This window comes from Periplaneta americana, chromosome 10 (assembly GCF_040183065.1).
Source record: "Periplaneta americana isolate PAMFEO1 chromosome 10, P.americana_PAMFEO1_priV1, whole genome shotgun sequence".
In the NCBI taxonomy this organism is placed as follows: Eukaryota; Metazoa; Arthropoda; class Insecta; order Blattodea; family Blattidae; genus Periplaneta; species Periplaneta americana.
In genome coordinates, this window is record NC_091126.1 from 144715503 (window position 1) to 144733510 (window position 18008).

Genomic DNA, 18008 nt, shown 5'->3' on the forward strand with positions numbered 1-18008 from the left:
GCTTGGGCAGTAGATTTATGTGTAACATAGGCCTATGATGTGAGGTGGAAAATGCAGAGAAAGTATAATTACGCGTATTTTGTAGTGTTAATTCAATTCATCAGCCACATAACAAATATCTAGATGTCGCAATTTCAAACATTTAGAAAAAAAATTGTGATTCAAGGAATCTGATAGAAACAATGTCTACATTTTGGTTCTTGAATTCTTTGAAAAAATGCAACATATAGGTTGGGGCAAGTATGCCTATGTAATTTTTTGGCTTTAATGAATGTATTGCTGTACCAGAAAACTAACCGTAGCCATGATTTAGCCTAATTCGAAGTGAGACCACTACAGTGAGGTAAACGTATGTTTTGTAGCTGGTCTGTTCTTTCACTCTTCGCCTTTTGCAAGTTCTACATAAAGTCATGTGATGTACATTTCTTCCAGGAATATAGAGCTACATTAATAATGAAGACTTCATTTTTTATCTTCATGCATTTTCACTTGCTGAGAAATGGATTTTCATTTTATCTGACCAATTCTTCTTTACCACATTACTTCATTTCTGGTACCTGTCACTTATTTTGAAGTAATATTGAGGTTCTGGCCGATATGTACTTTTGTTATCAGTAGCTACTGTACTTTGTCCCACGAGGATACAAGATTAAGTATTACTAGAGTGTTTAAGTGAATGCTGCGCGTGCATCTAGCAAACAAAATACTCGACTGATTGATCACGCGACTCTTCTTTCATCAAGTTGGGCAGAAAAAACATGGTTCCACGTTTTGGTCAAATTAATGTTTGCTTGTCCCATCTTTTTGTGCAAGAATGGTGTGATTCCGAGCATTTGGTAGTAAGTTAAAGTCGAATTGAAGCTCACCTAATCGTTTCGTTGCAAAAAGGAGGTAGCTCCTGGAGCTATATACAGTGATCCATAAGTAGTGTTATTAACTTCAGGGGGTTAACATTAAATCCAGACGTTTGAGATGGGCAGGGCATGTAGCACGTATGGGCAGATCCAGAAATACATATAGAGTGTTAGTTGGGAGGCCAGAGGGAAAAAAACCTTTAAGGAGGCCGAGATGTAGATGGGAAGATAATATTAAAATGGATTTGAGGGAGGTGGGATCAAGCCCCTATAGTCTCGGCTGCGCGAAACGAGGAAACCGGGGCAAATTGAACGCTGCGCTTGCCGCCATATTGTTGGAGAGCAGACGCATAATAGTACGTAAATCACGCAATTTAACGCTGTGATGATCTAAAAATTGACAGATTATGGCCATTTTCGACATTTAACGTAAAATTAGGACGAAATAAACATATTCAAAGTTTCATTGATATGCATTAGAACATTAAAGAAAAGAAAATACGTACGCAGCAATTTATAGAAAACATACTCATACATCCATAAATAGGCCTACACAATACACATTATAGATTGTATAATTTTACGGTAATCAGCAAATTGTTAGGTTTCAGAGACTCTAATATTATATTAACATACATTACTCTTAGATCACAAGACATAAATATATGCACCTTGATTACACAAGTTCTTATTATAATCAAATTCTTAAGTGAAGTAAATATGTGATAATCAGTATAGACCTGTTGTTAAGTTTTAGAGAATCGGAAATTATATTACCGATACATCTAGACCACAGGACATTAGGTAATCTGGCAAAATATAATGTGCGAAGTTAGCCAAATTACATTGAATTCATTCTTCAATTAATAAAGGGAATGCTATCAATTATAAAAAGTATCGGTACCGGTACCTAATAAATTGCAAACAATAGGTAATGTGAAGACCTAAAAACTAAACAGTCACTTTATGCAAGATAAAAAAACCACATACTTTTCATGTGTGGATTTTTTACATACCGGTATTGTATTTTTATTTTAAATAAATAAAATAGATATATTATCATTGCTTGCGGAGTGATGGTACATAATTTTTATGCACATATGTAATATCAATAAAATGCCATTCCTTGCTTTTGTTAATAAAATATATGTCCGGCAAAATGTAAAAGAGTTATTTATAGGTGAACTCTGAATCATAAGTTCACAAAGACGGCTTAGCTATTATAGCTATTTATTTATTTATTTATTTATTTATTTATTTATTTATTTATTTATTTATTATCTGTATATTTATTTATCAATTTATGGATCTTGAATGAAAGTTTATAATCTTGCAGATAAATTCATTTACATAATAAAAACAAAAATTTATCTTTCCACTAATGTTTTAACATCTGATGTGTTAGTCTAAATAATTCACTCAGTGGGATTTCTCTACAGTCTGATAAGTATTCTTTATTGTCGTAAACTACTGATTGATTTTTAATGATATTGATATTGTAACAACAGAGATAATATTATATTGTACCTTTTGCAAATGGCTTGGAAAATTAAACAGGGATGGTATTATCGCCGCGCTCTCGTGGTTAACATTCGGCAGGTCTTTGAGCGGCCTCGTGCATAACATTCGGCAGGTCTTTGAAATTTAATTGCATTATTGTTTTCAATTTCTTGTGTCGCTGCTCCAATCACTCGCCTCAATTTCAATATTGCAACCAATAACCTGCTTCCATTATTAAATGACACTTACTTGTCTAATCCATGTGGACTAAAACCGAGGTTGCAATGTCTTGTGCTGAGGACGAACATTAAGGTATGTGATTAAAAATTATTATTAAAGAGTTATTATTAAGAGTTAAGAAAGCCAGCGTACTCGTATATGATATAATAATAATTATACTAATAATAGCCATTTAACAATATAACAAACTAGTGCTTATTCTTATCGAGGAAGTAGACGTGACGCTTAGAGTGAAACCTACAGAGCAACAATCGGTCAGCAAAATTATGTTTTAAAAGCACACCGCACGTTATTGTATGATGCCGACATGTTAAGCATGAGTCCGCGGCGATAATATTTATCATCTTTCAAAATTCTATTGCCGTTACTTTCAAACTGTTCACTAAAAACACCAGAGACAAAACGAACAATTGTGTTTACCACTCTATTTCTACCAGTAGCATGGCGCCGTAAACATGCGCAGACTGGTTTCAATTTTGGACAGCACACCAGCGCTCTGTGTGAGTCTAGTATACTATATAACGTCTTTGGGTGGGATATGATGATAGAGAATGGATTAATCTTGCTCAGGATAGGGACCAATGGCGGGCTTATGTGAGGGTGGCAGTGAACCTGCGGGTTCCTTAAAAGCCAGTAAGTAAGTAACTTCAGGGGGTTATTCTTTGATATACTTCGAACAAAATTTGATATAATTGTGCTCATTTTTACTCTTTCCGCCCCCCCCCCCCGAGGGAAAAGTTGTTTTATGTGACAAATTTCATAATGTATTCTGGGAAAGCCATTGATTTAATTCTCGAAGTGTTAGTAAATTTAAGAGAACAGTGTATTATGATAATAAATGACTGAAATAATTTTAGTTTTGTCTTTTAAATGTGCAGAAATTTGAGTCAAACAAATGTAACTTCTCTTTCTGAACAAAAATTTTACAATCTTACATTAAATTTGCCTCCATCAAATTTCTTCACATTTAAAGGACAAAACAAATTATTTCAGTCATTTATTATCATAATACACTGCTCTCTTAAATTTACTAAACACTTTGAGAATTAAAATCAATGGCTTTCCCAAAACACGCGATGTAATGTGTCATATAAAACAATTTTTATCTCGAAAAGAAAGCAAAAACGAGCAAAATTGTATTAAAGTTTTTTGTTTGAAATATCTCAAAGAATTACCTCCTGAAATTAATAATATTACTTATGGTTCACTCTATGTGTGTTTTGTGTGTGTGGTTTTTGTGTGTGTGTTTTTTTTTTTTTTAAATCTGAGATTTATCCTTCGAAGAGGTGGAAAAATTCAAATATCTTGGAGCAACAGTAACAAATATAAATGACATTCGAGAGGAAATTAAATGCAGAATAAATATGGAAAATGCCTGTTATTATTCAATTGAGAAGCATTTGTCATTTAGTCTGCTGTAAAAAAATGTGAAAGTTAGAATTTATAAAACAGTTATATTACCAGTTGTTTTGTATGTCCGTGAAACTTGGACTCTCACTTTGAGAGAGGAACAGAGATTAAGGGTTTTTGAGAATAAGGTTCTTAGGGAAATATTTGGGGCTAAGAGGGATGAAGTTACAGGAGAATGGAGAAAGTTACACAATGCAGAACTGCACAAATTGTATTCTTCACCCGACATAATTAGGAACCTTGAGATGAGCAGGGCATGTAGCACGTATGGGTGAATCCAGAAATGCATACAGAGTGTTAGTCGGGAGGCCAGAGGGAATAAGACCTTTGGGGAGGCCGAGACGTAGATGGGAGAAAAATATTGAAATGGATTTGAGGGAGGTGGGATATGATAGTAGAGACTGGATTAATGTTACTCAGGATAGGGACCAATGGTGGGCTTATGTGAGGGCGGCGGCAATGAACCTTGGGGTTCCTTAAAAGCCGAAAGTAAGTGGTTTTCTTCTTTGTGTGCGTGCGTGTTTTTTTTCCGGGGCTACATGGAGGAGCGTTGTCATGCTGTAGGAGGGGATGCTTCATGTCTGGACGAACCCTTCGAATTCGTGGTTTAAATTTTTTTTAGGGTTTCACAATATCTTACAGATTTAATGGTAGTGCCTTTAGACATGAATTCCATATGCACCACGCCTTGAATATCCCAAAGGACTGTAAGCAGGAGTTTGCCTGATGATGGCACAGCCTTGAACGTTTTGGGTGCTTGTAATCCTTTGTGGCGGAACTGCATTGATGACCTCTTGTTTTGGTATCGAAGTGGTGTACCCAGCTTTCGTCACCTGTTACAATGTTCTGTAAGAATTCATCGCCTTTCCATTTGTAGCGCAGAAGTAATTTTTGGCAAATGTCCAATCTCTTTTGTTTCATGTGAGGAAGGACATTCGAGGCACCCATCGTGTGCAAATTTTCCTGAATCCCAGTTCTGCAATTATCAGTTGCACATGCTCCCTTGATTGCCACACTGGATTGACAGGTGTTCCTGCGTTATGCGACGATTTGATGTGATGAGTTCATTGATACGATTCCGATGAGTGTTATCAATTGCAGTACATGGTTTGCCACTGTGTCCTTTGTCACACAAGTTTAGAGTTGCACCAGGTTCATTACGAGTATGAGCAGACCAACGTTGCACAGTACTTCTGTTGACACACTGGTCATGATAAACAGCCTTCAATCTCTGATGAATGTCTATTGGGGGCACATTTTCTGCTGTTAAAAACTCGATCACAGCATGTTGCTTCATACATACCGACATAGTGCTGGTACACTCCACCATGTTTCAGGCCATAACTCAGAGCTCTCTACTGGCAGAGATATGAAACGTGCGTCACTGAAAGCAGAAAGTTCACTGAATACAATGTACTGTCACTAATATTTTTAACTATATTCACAGCGATAAAAAAAAATAGGAGGCATTACTTTTCATCATACCCTCATAGGTCCCTAAAAGTAATATATAGTTCCAAATTGTTAGATTTATTTTGTTTCGTGCATGCAACCTTAATGAAATTAAATAAGCATTAAAAGAGTAATAATTCAGAATTATAAAATCATATTAATATAATATAATACTAGAAAGCTGAGTAACTGATATGTTGCTGTCGGGTAGTAATACAGTGCGAGAGACAACTTGACAGCAATACAACCACCTTCATACTAACCCCATGATGTAACAAAAATAACCAAAAATTAACAAATTTAAGTAATTGGTAACGAAAGTATTAAATTTAAAAGACTAATGATCACAGGTACGCATATTTTTCTGCTTCACTAATTTAATCTTGTCCCTGTTGCCTGAACTGCAGAGGTCTGTAGTCAACAATTACATATGCCACTCTGGGAAAAAAAGTTGGCTGCCTGTTCATTGAACTGGAGATCAGAGAACTTAAGAAGCAAGTCTCATGTTAGATCGTAAGATGACTGAAATGTGATTATTTTTTAATCTTGCTTATGATTATTTATTAAATTGTGGTAACTAAAATGTAACTAATATTTGTTTGATATTTTCGATAGACCCCAGTAACCCATGTACTTCCATTCTATCTTAAAAAGTAGGATTATCCTTAAGAAAGGCGAAAATATGTTTCTGAGTGAATGTCACCATTTCAGGGTTGAATTATACACATGATTATAATCATCAGAAAATTCTCACAGTTTACATGCCAATTACATGATCAGGAACTTGTTTGGATTGACATTTCCAGATATCTCAGTGTTGATGTCATTTTCTTTAAGGGGACACTCAACTATATTTTGGAACTTTTTTCCTATTTGAGCAATCTTTTTCAAATTTGGAGAAAAAGTTTAATATACACATGGAAAGTAACATGCAAAATCTCAGCTCATTAGATCCAATACTTTTCAAAATAAAAAATATTTCAATTTTTAATCAATCATTAATTGAAATATCACTTTTAATTATCATTTTTTATTTTTTGGCTTTGTGCATTTGACTGTGACTTCTCAATGAATAGGGGAAGAATTCTGCGTATTGATTTAGTTCTGTCACGTAAATTAGTGTAGAAATTTAATTTTTCATTTCTATGACACTTTTTCTGCAATTTTTAAGTTGAGTGTCCCCTTAATGCGACAATCATTATCTGACTTCTCCTTCTGCCTCACATGGATTTAGGCTGTTGCTTCTATTCTGGCCTCAATTTTATTGCATTCTGGGGCATCTTACCTATCTTTTTCCTAATGGGCCAAAGTTTAAGGCTAATTTTGGTATTCTTGATCCATCCATCCTCCCCGAATGATCTTTCCAGTTTCGTCTGCATTGTAAGATTTTGTGCCCTGGGTGGTGCAGTTGGTATACTGCGGCCTTCTGTGCCGAGATTGTGGGTTCAATCCCAGCCCCTTTCGATGGCATTTAAGTGTGCTTAAATGTGACAGGCTCATGTCAATAGATCCCAGCCCTGGTCAATGACATTAAAGTGTGCTTAAATGCGACAGGCTCACGTCAATAAATTACTAACATGTAAAAGAACTCCTATGAGACAAAATTCTGGCATACCGGCAATGTTGATATAACATCGGCAGTTACGAGCATCATTAAATAAAACATAATTTAAATTTTGTAATATTTCTTCAACGATTTTAAATATGTTTAAATCATTTCTTATATCATTGTTATGAATTCTATCTATCCTTGAGCAGTCTTGAGATCGTAGAAATTTCATTTCTGCTGTTTCGATTTTTTAAATCTTTTTGTCTGATTGTCCATGATTCGCATCCATAAAGAAGGGAGGGGACCACCAACACCTTATAGAACCCTAATTGTGTGCCCTTTCATGTATTTTGTAGCATTCGTTTAATCTTTCCACATATCATTAGGTATCAGTGTAGTTTAATTTCTGTCTCTGTCATAGTCATAACTAATTTAATCTAAATGGTTAAAGTATCTCATCTGTTCTAAAATTTGATCTTCTATTACAATTTTTACACATAATGGGTGTTTCCCTTGGAATACCATGGCCTTCGTTTTATTAACTGGTATTATTTAGTTGTTTTCCCATTTTGTGTAATTAATAAACTGATTTATGTAAATTAGAATATATATTTTCTAGAAATACATCATGTGCATACAATAAAATATTATTTAGATCCTTTCTGCCAATATTTATCCCTTTGGTAATAATTTCTCTCCATCTTTATACCGGTATGGTGTTGTCTATCTACTTATATATAAAAGTCAATGTGTCTGTGTATGTATATATGTACTCTATACAAATCTGTACACTTTGACTGATATTTGCCAAAATTTCCGCATTTAACCTTCATAACGAGAAGAAAAACATAGGCTACATTAAAATTGGACAGATGGACGTTAAATTATTGAAAACAATAAAAATTAGAAAGATATACGATCAAGCATGCATGTATAATATAAGTTGGATGTCATCCAATCACGAATCAGAAACACAGTGATGTGCATCTCTTCCTCCGTTGTAAATGTGGCCATATTGCTACTGAAATATTAAATAAAATAACATTAAATTAAAATTATGTAAATTAGGGACGATCTCTTGATTGCGTGTGTCATGTGGCATGAATATTCAATATAATATGGCATAAAAAACATTTTTGTTTAATATTTGAGAATTCAAAATCAAACATAAGAGACAGCAAACATGAAAGTATTCATAACACGTAAATTCAATCACTTCACTACATAGATCTTTGTAGCATAGTGGTACAGTCAAAGGCTTTGGTGTAGGGAGACCCGGGTTCGAACCTGAGGTCAACTGATTTTTTTATTATTTTGATACTTTATTTACATTATTTTAAATACGTTATTTTATTTTAACATAGAGGGGGATTTACTACATAAATAATATATCCGTAATATTTTATTTATGCTGTCTCAAACGGAGTTACTGTACAGTTTATGTAAATGTATGTATGTAAGCTCACTGAAAATAACAGTGTATTAATTCTAAAATATATGTCTTTCAAAATATTGTTGTTCATGACCGAATATGTATTATTGGTAAATTATATCTGTTTTATCATGTCGTGAATGTACAATAGTATGTATGTTGAACCTACTGAAAAGAACAGTTTGTTAATTTTTAAAATATGCTTCTCTCAAAATATTATTCTTCAAGTCCAAAAATGATGTATTGCAAGATTATACTGTATCCTGTACATAAAATAAAAAAAAAATACATAATTAATATAGGTTCTACAGTATTATGTATGAGTATTTAGTTTCCGCACCTGCAACAACATAAATACAGATGTGGAAATTCTACATCTCCAGACAAAAAACCAGAAACTAAACACACTAGAACAATACGAAATATACAGGCACACAAAAAAACACCTACATCAAATCCTCGGCACACAACTCAATTTCAGAACACACATACTTTTTGACTCCACATTACACTACACAAACACACCCCACAGGGAACGTAATCAGAAGGCTCGAAGACCACCCAGTTTTGATGATGGCCCACCAGCTGAACCTAGTCAACAAGGTAACATAGTTAATTAACATGTGAAAGCACGCACACACACACACACACACACACACACAAAAATATTCGTAATAGTAACGGAATGACAATATATGGTAACAGAATGAAATTTTAATTCTGCTCTGGTGATAGGGTCAGAGAAATGGTACTTATTTGTCTGATTAATAGTAGGCGTTGGCAGTTTGCCTACAATTTGTCTTCTTCTACCAACATTTAGCTCCTTTTGAGGGAAATTCGATTATTTTTCCATTTTCATAATTTCTTCTGGGAAATGTAATTTCGTATCTTTTTTTATTAACATCAGTTCCTGATCCACAAACAATCGAGTACTTCTTTTTCCAGCATAGACTGCCAAAGAAAAATCCCCTTGAAATAAGATGGAATGTTGTCCATTCTCTATGTTGTACTCTCATTTTCCGAAGGTTGCTTTTTGAAATTGCGAACAAATTTTTGGGATGATAATGAAAATATTTATATGTGATTATCAGGGAAAGGAAGTTCATGCCCTAAAAACGTGAAGAATATGTATGCATTTATGCCATAAAAATAGATAAATATGCTACAAAATACGCATTATCACTCTGAGATTATTTTAACAGAATAATAAGGTATAGGTAACTTAGGTTTAGTCAATGGATGTTGAAGTGCTTGCCTCATTGCTGAATGCTCCATTTATGCTGTTACAGTTCACAACTAAGCAGTGACGTATGTTTTCTGTTGTCATTCTTCGCCTGTTGTCTCTCAGCATAGCTTTGTAATACAAAAAACTTTGTTCTACATTACAAGAAGTAAGAGGAGCTTGCACAAAAGCTGTGAGCTGTTCTATAGAAAATTTTTTTGGTTTTTGGGGTGTTTTTCCTTTGAGAATATCTTGAATTTCTTTAAATTGATAATAGCCAGAGTTTTTGGAAGGAATATTTGCTGTTTTCTCGTTCACTTTATTTCCTACATTTCCTGGAACTGATGTTAAACTGGATATTGTTCTATCGAAATCTGCTAAAGACTGCAGTAAAGGAATACCAATTGCTAACTTGAGAGGCTCCCTATGAGGGCGTCATCGTTACGTTCAAAATTCATAAACATAAATTAATCGTGTTTACGAGGTTACACACTTTAAAAAATGAGGGAAAGACAAAGAAACATACATAATATGCAGTTTCCCTGCATAAATGTTAGAGTGCGTGCATCTTTCACATCTTCTAGTCCAATTATGACGAACTTTGGCCAGTAGTTCTTCACTGTTCCGAATTTCTTCCGCGGCCTGGATCATGTCTAAGTACTGTGATTTTTTAACTCTGGCATCTCGTAGTTTTAAAATAAACTAAAGTGTATCGCTGTACATCCAACTGCACACTAATGCAATGTAAACATTACAACAGCTGATCAGTTGCGAGTACTAGGCAAACTGTCTGCCATCGGACAGCAATGCCAGATTTTTAGACCTTCTGTACGTGACCCGACAATCAATGTTTCCAATGTTTCTTCAATCGATTAATTCAAGTCTGTGAATTTTCTAATTAAAATACTGCTGCAATGTGAACATAATAAACATTCTCTTCGTTGTTATACAAGAAATTAAACCATATTTTAAACAGTATTCCAGGCGCGGGTTCGATCCCCGCTTGGGCTGATTACCTGTTTGGGTTTTTTCCGAGGTTTTCCCCAACCGTAATGTGAATGCAAGGTAATCTATGGCGAATCCTCGGCCTCATCTCGCCAAATATCATCTCGCTATCACCAATCTCGACGATAAATAACCTAGTAGTTGATACAGCGTCGTTAAATAACCAACTAAAAAAAAAAAACATTATTTGTAAAATTTGCAATCGAATGTCGGCATAAAAGTATTATTTCTCCAAACACCTCGCAAAAACGAGTAAAATGGTATCTTACTTTTTAGTTCGTTAAATTTCAAGGAATCATATCCTACAATTAATGTACTACCTTACCTTCCACTCTGTATTTGCACACTTACCACATTTTGACATCATACAGTCTTCTTTCTCCTGATCACATATTATAGTGCTAATGAAGTCACGAAATGTTTTACTAATTTCTGGAATAATACCACTTACTGCTTTTAAAATCAGCTTCACATTCTCATAGCAATGACACAGGCAAACATTGTGCATGGTTTTCTGTATGTACACACAAACTTCAGCCTTAAAGCACAAAACTTACCCAGGTTCGAACCTGAGGTCAACTGATTTTTTTTATTATTTTGATACTTTATTTACATTATTTTAAATACGTTATTTTATTTTAACATAGAGGGAGGGGGGTTTACTACATAAATAATATATCCGTAGTATTTTATTTATGCTGTCTCAAACAGAGTTACTGTACAGTTTATATAAATGTACGTATGTAAGCTCACTGAAAATAACAGTGTATTAATTCTAAAATATATGTCTTCAGAGAAGAAATTAGGAAGTTACAAAGAAGTAAAAAGAATGGGTAGGACACAGAAAACATATAAAGACTGACTCTTTGGTAGGTTACTATAAATTACGAATGTTCACCTAAGCTCAGGAGCTGAAAATTTGTGATCTTCATGGGATGCCACTGTTGTCAAAAATTCTCAGTGTTGCAATAAGACTTTTATAAGTTAGAACACATTCTCGCATCTGTCTATTTTGTTTCGTTAATCTATATGCTAGCAAGTTCTGTACATCGTTAAATGCTCATTCATTTGGAGGTAAATTAAATTATATTTCTGCAGTGAGGGTAGTGACTCAGAACCCTCCTTCAGCAGCCGACATTAACTGAAAATGCTGCTACCTTACCAGTATATCGGTAAAAAAATGTGTAGATAAACGTAAGAAATGAACAGAAATACGTCTTTCTTCTATCCCACAGATGAAGTGGTTGATAGAAATTGAATCAATCCATGCCAAGAACTTTTAATATGTCGTAACAAGTCTTGGAATGCATGGTTATTGTAGTCAATTGTATTACATAGTTAAAAATTAAAACATGCATACATATATATTCTCTGTAGCTACTCCACATGAAGACTGTGTCTGCTGTATTTGTGACAGAACAAGAACAAAGAGTGAGGAGCCAACTAGATTGATAAACTGTATTTTATTTTAAGATTGTTTTTATTAAACGATGGTGATAATGTTGAGTGTATCTACCATAGATAGTTTGATGCTGGCTGACAGGATGGTTTAATGTAGCAATGATTAGAGACTAGTTTCTATCTTCATTCCATATGTATATTACTTACTTACAAATGACTTTTAGGGAACCCGAAGGTTCATTGCCGCCCTCACATAAGCCCGCCAGCGGTCCCTATCCTGTGCAAGATTAATCCAGTCTCTATCATCATATCCCACCTCCCTCAAATCCATTCCATAAGTATATACAAAAATTAATTGGTGGCAGTTTGACCAGTTGCATACTGGCTCCATGCCATGGAAACTCTGCAAATCTGTTGCAAACATATGTTTCAGTTTTTACACACTAAAGGGAAAGTAGCATAAATTCTTCTTCTGATATATTCGTATCAGTCATTTGTTATGAATTCTCATCATTAGGGAACATATCAACACTGAAATAGTTGTGCTCCAGTAGATAGATACAGGTGGATGAGAAATCATATCTACATCGGCAACCAAAATAAAGTTAATAGAAATAACTACACAGTAATGATTCTGGCATTATTGAAGCAGCAACTGTATATATTAGAGTTGGTGGATTCTAAATTATACTACATGCACAACAATGAGAAGAATAAATGACGAAGACAAAATTCTGGCTAGCAGATCTCCTTGAGAAATGTGAGGTTACGTGTTTTGCAAAGTTTATGACTTATGAGTCCTTTTAACTACAATATTTAATTCTTTTTTTGTTTCTATTAAGTATTTTCTCCGAGAAATTTGTTTTGCAGCATCACCATCATACAGTCGAACATTGATATAACAATTTTCTAGAGACTAGAAGAATTGTATTATTATATCAGGTTTATTGTATTAAGTGGTTATGAAGAATTAGCATCGTCAAATGGGAGCAGATTTTTCTTACCACTGACCACTTTAAAAATAATTTCTTTATCTGTCTTTAAAATGTTGTAGACAACCGTTGTTTGGTTGAAGTTCGAAACACTAAGTACACTGGTAAAATTAAGCACTTTTTGACTCAGAATAGGGCCTCTTATAAAAATGTTAAATGTCCTCAATTCAAAGTAGCAATGTCAACATCATCTGCTGCCACAGTTTTTAAATGCTTATGTTCAGGATTAATTTTATGACTTATGACACTGTTCTATGTCCTTGCATTTCTTTATAAATGTGTTTTATTACTGACGAACATTCGAATGTGAAAGGCACCAGTGGCAGGAAACATAAAAGCAAATCCTGTTAAGGGTCACGTGTCCTTGAAGCAGGTAGAGTTCTATTCTAACAGACTCCTTTCACAGAATGCCAAGATCAGTCAGTGATCAAAACAGTGCTTGATAGATTGTTGAGTACAGAAAAATGTGAGCAAATGTGCATTTTACAGGGTGAAATATTTCATAGCTGTTTTGGGAAAGCTACTGAGCTAATTTCCAATACGTTCAATCAATTTAAATTGTATTAAATTTTGTTTGAAATATCTCAAGGAATAACCCATTGAAATTAATGACATTACAGACTGTAAGAGAGCAGTGCATTATGGTAATAATGTTTGAAAGAATTTTAGTTTTGTCCTTTAAGAGCCAGTATTATAAACGCCATTTAAACCTTACGTTCAGTTTAAAGTCAAGTTTTTCGTTCTGCTTCATATTATAAACCTTAACTACCAGTTAATCTTGCATTAACTTGAGTTTAACTTGATCAGCATTCTTCTGCTGTTTAAACTGTAGTTCAAGGCTCAACAGTGCAAGATGGTGGCTTCTGTTATACACATAGACGTGACAGATGTTTTCCGAAAATTTATGAGTGACAGTGAGGAAGTGATCAATGTTACTGAACGACCACTGTGGCCAAGAACTTTTCGAAATAGAGTGCACCGCTTTGAAATATAAATGAACATGAGTTTTAAAACAGATTCAGGCTTTTGAAGTAGACAGTTATAATCTTCAGAATTAGGCTTTACGGCTCTAACCTTGTTTCGAAAAATTGAAACTCGAATACAACATGCAATAGAAAAATGAAAAAGTGCAAATATATGTGTACTTTAGGGATTTAATTTAAAGATTATATGAAAAGGTAAACAATATTCTTTTTATTTTTGAAAACATTCTGTTGAACCTCCGCATTAGTTATATAGTTGCACTGTGCTATTTTTCATCTGGTAACGATGGAAGATTTTGGATGTGTCCATAAGTCCATTGTACTGTGTGGGAGACAGTCTCCTGGTAAGATTTACTATGAGATACTGGGGCCTGTTTTATAAACACATAATATTACCTAATATTACTATATTCATAAAAATAATTTTGTTACTTGAATTGTTTCATAAACCTTCTACACAACTTATAAAAGACGCACACTAATATTATTACTTCATTCATCAGCTGATTGTGTATGGAATTCAGTCATGGATGATCATGCATGGTTTAATCTGGTTGCAATGTATTTGGAAGCATAACGTTGGTAGCCAGCATTAAGGAACTATTTGAGGTTAAGTGTGACAAGCATACTGAAGTATGCGATATTGGTCCTCTACAGGTTTTTTATGATAGGCCTAGGCCTATTTTCTCTGTTATCGAAGAACAAAGATGTTTCTTAATGAAGATTGTTCATGAGCATTGGCCATTTTAACAGCAATAACATAATAAAACAGCTGTAATCGTCTTCTTTTCTAGCAGTAATACCAATTGTATTCCACTATAGCTTAACTTAACCGAGACTCTGTAATATGGCGCATTGAGTTAAACTCTTGGTTAGTTTAACTTTTGTTTAACTCAATCTTCAGATTGATTGATTCATTCATTCATTAATTCATTGATTGATTCATTAATTCATTCATTCAGTGTTCTGTCCAAGGACAGGTCTTTCACTGCAAACCCAGCATTCTTCAGTCGTTTATATTTTCTACCTTCCTCTTTGTCTCCTTATATGATCCATATATCTTAATGTCGTCTATCATCTGATAGCTTCTTCTGCTCTGAACTTTTCTCCCGTTCACCATTCCTTCCAGTGCATCATTCAGAAGGCAGTTTCTTCTCAACCAGTGACCCAGTCAATTCCTTTTCCTCTTTCTGATCAGTTTCAGCATCATTCTTTCTTCATCCACTCTTTCCAACAGAGCTACGTTTCTTATTCTGTCTGTCCACCTCACACACTCCATCCTTCTCCATATCCACATTTCAAATGCATTCATGCAAAGGCTTATTGGGATTTCCCGGTCCTTGATCGGGTCAGAAACCCTGATAGAACTGATATTTAACCCTTGCTGTGAATTTCGGTGAAGTCTGGTGGGCTTCATTAGTCAAATCCACTCTCCTCACCTCCACTCTGGGACCCCCTGGGGGCTTTTAAAATGCGAAAGAGAGAGTGGTGTGCAGAAAGCAAAGAGAAGCTACTGCATTTACCTTTCTCAAGAAAAACTGCAAGCATGGCATCTTCAGATTAACCGTATTTATAATACTGGGCCTAAATGTGCAGATATTTGATATGAACAACTGTAACTTTTCGTTCTGAAAATAAATGTTAAAATGTTACATTTGTTTGCATCAAATTTCTGCACAAATAAAGGACAAAACTAAAATTCTTTGAATCATTTATCATATTACACTGCTCTCTTAAATTGACTGACCATATTGGGAACAAAATCAATGGCTTTCCCGAAACACTCTATGAAATGTTTCATATAAAACAATTTTTATCTCGAAAAGGAAGCAAAGTCGAGCAAAATTGTATTAAACTTGTTTGTTTGAAATATCTCAAAGAATAACCCCCTGAAGTTAATGACATTACTTACGATTCACCATGTATATTGTTGTATAATACATATGGAAATAACAATGTGTGCAAAACAGGAAAACCTCTGTTTGACTATAATTATTTATTTACTGTGCCACCTTTGCTTATCTCTGTTAACCGAAATAAAGGGGGCTGGCCTCATTTCGGATAATAAATATACCCTTTTTTAGAGTTGGAAGTTAGACATTTTTTTATTGGTTATTTTACGATGCTTTATCAACTGCTGTAATTATCTAGCATCTGAATGAGATGAAGGTGATAATGCTAGCAAAATGAGTCCAGGGTCCAGTGGCGAAAGTTATCCAGCATTTGCTCTTGTGGGTTGAGAGAGAATCCCGGAAGAAAACCTCAATCAGGTAACTTGTCCCAATCAGGATTTGAACCCAGGCCCACTTGTTTCACAGTCAGATGTGCTAACCATTACTCCACAAAACTGACTCGTAAATTGTGTACATGAAGCATCATGTGTGTTAAAAAATTGATACACAATCTATAGAGTAGGTATATTATTACCAAATCTAATAGTGATTTTTCACTATTTCTTTAAGAAAATGTCCGAAATTTTCTTTTGGATTTTTGTTCCCATCTTTTTCTGGCACTATTATTATGCCTGCTTAGTGCTGGTGGGGGGAAACAGCTGGTTCGCGTAAACAATAGGACATGTTGTTGCCCTCACATGCACTCCTCTGACTTAGTGACAACTGATTGTATATGGATACTGCCACTTTGCCCTTATATTTTGTCCATAAAGTATTGAAATAAAATATATATGAGTGTACCATACATCATACATAAATTTTGAATTTCATAAATTCAGTGCGTAGTATAACCTTTAATTTTATTTTTAGACATTCAGTTACATGACTTAAATGTCTCGGTTAACAGAGGTTCGTTTAACTGAAATTTTACTGTAATAGAGTGGCATTATTTCCTTTATATCACATTGCCAACAGTTCCCATGTGACTATTATACCAAGCCACACCCCTGAGAGCAGACTTAGTACAATGAGTATGAGGTGGTTTTGCTGTAGATAACACAACACTAAATTGATTCTTCACATTCCACTTTCTACTACCATTTATTGTAATAGCAGCTGTAATAGTACATTTATTATTTCTACATCAAACAGGATCAAATAATCCCAGAGGATTATACCAAGCCACACCCCTGAGAGCACTGACTATGAGAGCCTGACAAATAGAGCAAATATAATGATGCAACATCTACACTTGCCTATAGATATTGTTGGAAATTCTCCCCATTTGCAAGTACATATTCTGTACATATCTCCGTAAAATGTTGGTGTTAACATGACGAAGTTAATCTCTTTGAAATTGATGCTATCTCCATTAAGATAATCTTAGTTGCTTCAGTAAGTCAGAATTGAGTTTGTTAACCTTGTCTTGTAGGATTTTCCACAAATAAAAATTGTAAGGATTCAAATCATAGGAGCACAGTGGCCATAATTTTAATACTACCAGTCCCTGGGTACAGTGAAACCTGTATTAAACAACTACTGATAATTCCATGTAAAATTGATCTGTTAGAAGGATGGTTGCTTAATAGGGAGGCTTTTTTTACACAAATAATGGGTTAAACGTAAATAAAATGAAATAACTAGGAATATACAGAGTGTAAAAAAAAGTATCCAATATTTTGGGAGGTGATAGTATGCATCAAAACAAGAAAAAAATATCGAATAAACATGGGTTCTACAACACATACTTTCTGAGATCTAAACACTTGTTCATAGGAGGTGCTCAGTGTGACGTCCATTTAAGGCAGTTCCTCTGCCCTTCGGCATAAGGGATCACACAGTCTTTGAAATTGACCTGGTTGTTCTTGATAACCAAAAGTCTAGGGGATTTAGGTTTGGGGAAGGAGCAGGCCAAGGTGTGGAACCTCCCCAATCAATCCAGTGGTCCTGAAGTGTCAGGTTCAGGTGTTCACGCTTATTGCAGAAAAAATGTGCTGGTGTGCCATCATACATGAACTACATCTGTAGTCTTTGCTGACATTGCACATACTCCAGCAAGATAGGCAATATGTTAAT

The 18008-nt window shown here is 34.6% G+C and overlaps 1 protein-coding gene across 2 annotated transcripts in view; it reads left to right on the forward strand.

Moving 5' to 3' along the window:
• LOC138708062 (zinc finger protein 16-like) overlaps window positions 1-18008 on the forward strand; it is an 83917-nt gene that overhangs the window by 2043 nt on the left and 63866 nt on the right. The window lies entirely within an intron of this gene.